Genomic DNA, 6,000 nt, shown 5'->3' with positions numbered 1-6,000 from the left:
CCTCCCTGCCGTTCTTATCCTATCATTAACTGTAGACCTTTCTAGAAAACGGCTTCACGCCGGTGTCTTTTCAGAGTTTGTGCGTATGGCGCGTGACTTGCCCGCTTTTGCGCTAATGAAGGTCGTGTTCCAAAATTTACTCGATCATACTCCAGGGTAAGGGTTTAGTACCCTTGGCGTTCTGAAACCTACCCGCGTCCAGCGTTTTTCAAACTGTGGTGTCACGTGACACGATCCGCCGGAGTAACTCGGATCCATTAGGGTAAGATTTGGAACACAGCCGAAATCGCATGCTGGATATGACGTCACCAAAGGGTTTCTCATTGACGGAAATAAGATTAATGTAAGAACTTCACTTTTGACGGTGTTTGCAGTGTTGGTTTCAGTCTGTCTATGCTCGTGAAACCTATAAACTAAGTTCATCGTGACGTGGCCATGGGGGAGGAGCCATAACTTCACAAGCACTCAACTTCATCGGGTGGCATCTTCACAACGACGTCACGGTTCGCGGCACTTGTTAACTTGAAACTTCACAGATTTTTAGGAGCGAGGAAGTCCCGAGAGGGAAATCTAGGGAGCACGCGCTTCGTCGACTGCGGTGCTATTTTTTCGGAAAGAAAACAAATCAAAGGTACATATTAAATTAAAAGAACTCTATATTTCAATCAAATAAATACTCCTCATTATTTTATCATTAATAGTTTGCGTTTATTTGCAAATCAGGAACGGCGCCCGAGGTTCGCGCCGTTCCTGCTCCGTTGTTTTTGGTTGTTTACTTCTTAGGAAAATGGCGGACGCCGGCGGCTGCGCGTCGACTTCGGCGGCAAAGCGGAAGAAGCAGGGCTCTCGCTGCTCGGACCGACAGCTCGACATGCTCATTGATTACATGTTCGCGAATCGAGTGTTGGTCCGGGCAGCGACGGAGTCAACGCTTACCACAGCAGAGAGGACGGCCCTGTGGGATGTAATTACGGGCCGCCTCAACGCGGAAGGCCCAGCCTTTAAGGAAAGGGTCGAATGGAAGAATTTTTGGAATGCTCGAGTCTGTTCCGCAAGAAAACACGACGGCCTGCTGGCGGTGGAGGCGGCGCGGACGGGCGGTGGTCCCAACCCAGTGGGTCCCCTCAACGAAGTCGAGAGCCGGATCCTGGCCATCGTCGGGAGAGACTCGTCGAGGGGCTGCGGTGGTCTGCGTCCCAGGCAGTCCCTTCCGCCGTCCTCCGAGGCCTCAGTGAGAAACCCACTTTGTGTTTTGTGTAAAATCGTCGTAATAGCGTAATAAACGGAGGAAATCACATAGAAAATGCAAGAACACTGTGCGGTACTGTTAACGCGAACGAGCGATCGCAGGATTTCTTTCTGGTTTTCTCGTAGAATTTCAAGGCTCCATAAAAACTAGTCTGAAAGAAAGTGCTCGTTTTGCGCACTAATAATCCAATGTCGTGTTCGCGCTTACCGTGTCGCACATTGTACACAAATCTCGACAGCGTTCGAGCCTCTGAACCCCAACCTGTTGTGTGATAGAACTCCAGTCTGCTGCAGACCACAATGTGCACAAATTCTTTGCTCGACTAGAAATATATGCGTTTTATATTGAAACATTTCTGCCTAGCCAGCGAGAAAGAACAAATGCTGTTTCATGTTGAGGAGGAAATATATGTTTTGTTGCAATACAGTAGAGGGGCAGCAGTGATAACAGTGAATTTGCTTTGCAGCCCCCACTGCCAGCAGAGCTGCTCTACCTCGAGGAGAGTCTGGGGGTGCCTCCAGAGGAGCCTCTTCAGCCGGCCAGCGAGCCAGCTGCTTCAGGAGCTGGACCGCCGGCTGTTGATTGTGGTGAATAGAGACTCGCTTCCATTTTCACAAGAAACATACGAGTTCGGTAATCTTTGCATGCATCGAGAAAAGCTACCAATGGCTTTTACATCTCACTCCAATGAAATGGCATGCCATTTGAGTGACAGCACCATTATCATGGCCGTGCAGGTGGTCACTAGTGGTACATGATCACAGCTTTGATATACTACTCCTCTCAAATGCAATAATCTATTTTTGTTTTTAAGCTTCGCAAGATGAGCAATTGATATTAGAATTTTTTTTGGCTTGGCAGTTATACAAATGCTCTAAAGATATAAAACTTATGAACAGCAATGCAAATGGATCTGCTAGCTGAATCGAGTTGACAGAAGTGATGCTGCCACACGTTCCAGTAGTTTGTGACGTGCGTGAAGGTAATGTTTAATTATGCCCAATTTATACAGGGTTCACTGTTTGTTTCCACACTGATATTGTGTGTTGCTTGTGGCCCATTCATACTGGGAGCTGACCCGCAAAGCAGTTCAGAGTGTGAAGTTAAAGGGTATACTGAATCAAAACTTAAAATATACCTTCGACGTTCAAAAATAAGTTAACCATCATATCAACTCTATCTGCTAATGACAATCGCATGCTTGTATTTCAAATGGATGGCTGTATTTTTCATTCTAAATGTTCGATTCTGGCGAGTGCTTCAAAATCGGCCATAGAAAAACGCGGTACACCACAAAACTTTGCGTGAATGGTCTGTTGTACGGAGACCCATCTGCATAAACACGGCAGAAGAGGCGTAAAATGCACATGGTGCAATTCTGATCACAATTTTTATGTTGGCACGCACATGGTGCAAACTTAAAAAAGTGTGGATGAAAGCAGCAATGCTCGACAGCCTTCTCCTTGCTGTTTACAGCTCTTCAGGATCCCCCCAGGACACAGTCACAGAGCTGCCCCCCAAGGCGACGGAGGGACGAGCCCACAATAAGGGACATTCTTGATGTGCAGAAAGCAGTCCTGACTGCACAGCAAGAAACTGCGGCAGCCATCAACCGCTTGGCCAATGCAAGTATTGTACTCGCAGTTTATATTGTCGTGTGGTGGCCTATTATGGCAAGAAGCAAACTTTGTTCCCATTATTATTATGCGAGTTCACAGTGTTGCATTTGCATCATTCAGTGCCAGTGAAGGACACTTTAGGGATTGCCAATGGTCTGTACAGCATTCTACTTATGGATCTCTGAGTAGTACCATTTTGTTCGTCTGTAGCACAATTTACACAAATCCGAGCGTATTGCTATATACGTGGCCAAATGGTTACCTTGCTTGGCTTTCACACTGAGGGCCCAGGTTCGATTCTTGGGAGAAACACAGCTTTTTGTTATTTCTGTAAATGTCGCATTCTGGTAAATTCAAGAACCCTGTTGCTTGTTCGAGGTCCGAATGTTCTGTGTGCCGAACCTTCTATGTCGATTGTTCAAGAAGAACACGCATGTACATAAGGGGCTCCGTGTGGCGAGCCAGAGTCTGTTTTCCACCAGCGATCCTGCTGTTACGCCGTGAACTGGAACAAAAAGTTTAATGGGGCCAACTTGTGCTCAAAACAAAGAAAAAACTAGCATCGCAGGCGTTGATGGCGGCATTTCAGCAGGATCAAGCGCCGGGGCGAGTCCGATTCCGGCTCGCCACGCAGAGCCTTTTATGTACACGCATGGGCTTCTGGAACAATCGGCGTAGAAGGTTCGGCACATAGAACATTCAGAACTCTAACAAGCGACAAGGTTCTGGAATTTACCAGAATGCGACATTTACAGAAATAACAAAAAGCTGCGTTGTTCCCAGGAATCAGAACCTGGGGCATTTGCGTATGAAAGCGAAGCACGGTAACCATTCGGCCACGCACGCACTCGCTCGGTCATGCACATGGCAATGTTACTTGATTCACCGGGTCGAAGAGGAGCTTGAGCGGGTGGACTCTACACCCTCTTCATGTTTTGCTGCAGGCGAAAGCACAATTTTATCCAGCACAGAAAGAAAAAAGAAAATATTTTCTTGGTGTGCTGCTGACAAAAGAAACAAAATAATGGTCCTTGGTGTGCCACTAACAACAAGCAGACAGGTCTTCACAATTCTTATATTTACATAAATTGTCATATTTAAACAGAATGACACAACACAAACGATTGATCGAGCAAGTATGAACTAAACATCAGAAAATACACTTAAAAACTACAGGGTTAGGTTAATACACAGATTGTACCAGTAGCCACAAGCAATGCCAACACAGCTAAAAATAACAATACGCAGGAACTACACTACGTACATCACAATAACTCTATGCACTTGTATGCTTAGAACACTAGGAGTGTTTATTGAAAAAAAAGCATAATGTACATTGCACAATAGTGCCTCTTTGTACAAAGGATGCACTGAATCTTACAAAAATCACGTAGCCATAAATTTACAAAACAGTATATCATTATGGCATATTTGCAGAATACATTGGTTTCACAAATTTCAATTGATTTCTTGCATTGTACATCTCTTTTCAGGCTGCAGAGGTGCAGGCCTCAGCGCTAAGCAGACTGGTGGATTTTTTCGTCAATAAGCAAGGCCAAACGTAATAAAAAAATTGCAAAATAAAAAACAATGTTCGTTTCCCTTAATAGAATTCAGAAACCAACCATTAAAGTAAATTAATTTTTCATGAGATAAAAAGAAAAAGTCAAATTTGGGAGTTCTATGTGCCAAACCAACGGGCATCTGGCATACCCCAGCAGAGTGAAGTACGGTGAAACAGGTGTCGTGGTGCAACTGCAAAGTACTCTTTCCCGTCTCTTAAATCATTTGAAGGAATTAAACATAAAAATTGTCTATATTAAACAAATATTTGCTTTCATTTTTTGTTGAGCCTTCAAAGTTTGTGTAGATGCATAACGTATGGTCGTTTTCATTGTTTTTTTTTTCATAGGAATAATTACATTTACTATTTCTTTTTGTTTGTTAATTGTTTTCTGTGCTTTGTTTATGCTGCTGCTGAGGGGAGATGGTGACCTGTCAAGCAACTGTTCTGTTGCTGTTTTTCTCCGTTTTCTCTCTCCAAATGAACAAAGATAAAGAATTTTGATCTGACTTGAACTTTCAAGTTTGGTGTGGTGTCTGTACAGTCTGCACTCCCAGCGGTGCAGGGGGTGCCCGCTGTCCACGAGGTGCTCGCTGTCGACGAGTTGCCCGCTGTTGGCGAGGTGCCTGCTGTTGACGAGGGGCCCTTGGTGTCTGTTGTTGGCGGGAGGTTGATAACCTCCTGCGAGCCCCACTTGTAGCCAGCTGTCGTATTTTTCTCTGGCGGATAACCATGCCCCGGTCGTGAAGATTACCTGCCAAGGCGTCATCAGAATCCGTGTCACTTGAGCTGCTAGACTCGGCTACTGGGACAGCAGGGACCGGCTCCGGCTCGGGGACTGGCTCAGGCACATTAATGTAGAGGCACACGTTGTGGAGGATCGCACAGGCCGTTGTAATGTTGCAAGATCTGATGGGGTCATACTGCAAGGTTCTATACCTTTGCAGGCATCGAAAGCGGTTCTTAAGCATGCCTATACAACGTTCTACAACTGATCTTGTAGATCGGTGTGCCCGGTTGAAGCGGGCTTCGTCGGTTGCCGCTGCATGGTTGCCTGGCACTGGGGTCATGAGCCATGGCTCAAGCGGATATCCACTGTCCCCTGCATTAAATTGGCGACAGTGGTTTGTTATTTCAGATTCTGGTGTAAATTGATATCACTTTCAAATACAAATTTGTTGGTACCTTTGTCCTGCTACATGCATTTATCACACATTTAAATCCTTTGTTCAGTGCATCGGGCAAGGAAAGGGATCAATTTGTCAAGTCACAAAAGTACCTGCACCTCTTGTGCAGTATGCTGTATTTCTAAGTACCTGTAAGCAAATTCCTTTCAAGGATTAGCCTTCTTGGAGGGCGGAGCTTTAAGTAGCAGGCTAACGTAGGAAATTATTTTCATAATACAAGCACCATGAGTTGAGTAGTGCAGACCTTGTATGTTAATTGCACTGGTGCTTTGACATTTTGCCAGCTATCTGACATGGTGAGTTTTGCTTGGCAGCAAGTTCAAAAATTTCTACATTCTTTGCAGTTTGAAAATATGATGGATTGCCTCATTTAGCTGGGAC

The sequence above is a fragment of the Ixodes scapularis genome, unplaced genomic scaffold (assembly GCF_016920785.2).
Source record: "Ixodes scapularis isolate PalLabHiFi unplaced genomic scaffold, ASM1692078v2 PGA_scaffold5__190_contigs__length_132052651, whole genome shotgun sequence".
NCBI classification, from domain to species: Eukaryota; Metazoa; Arthropoda; class Arachnida; order Ixodida; family Ixodidae; genus Ixodes; species Ixodes scapularis.
Note: the sequence above shows the minus strand (reverse complement) of the source record.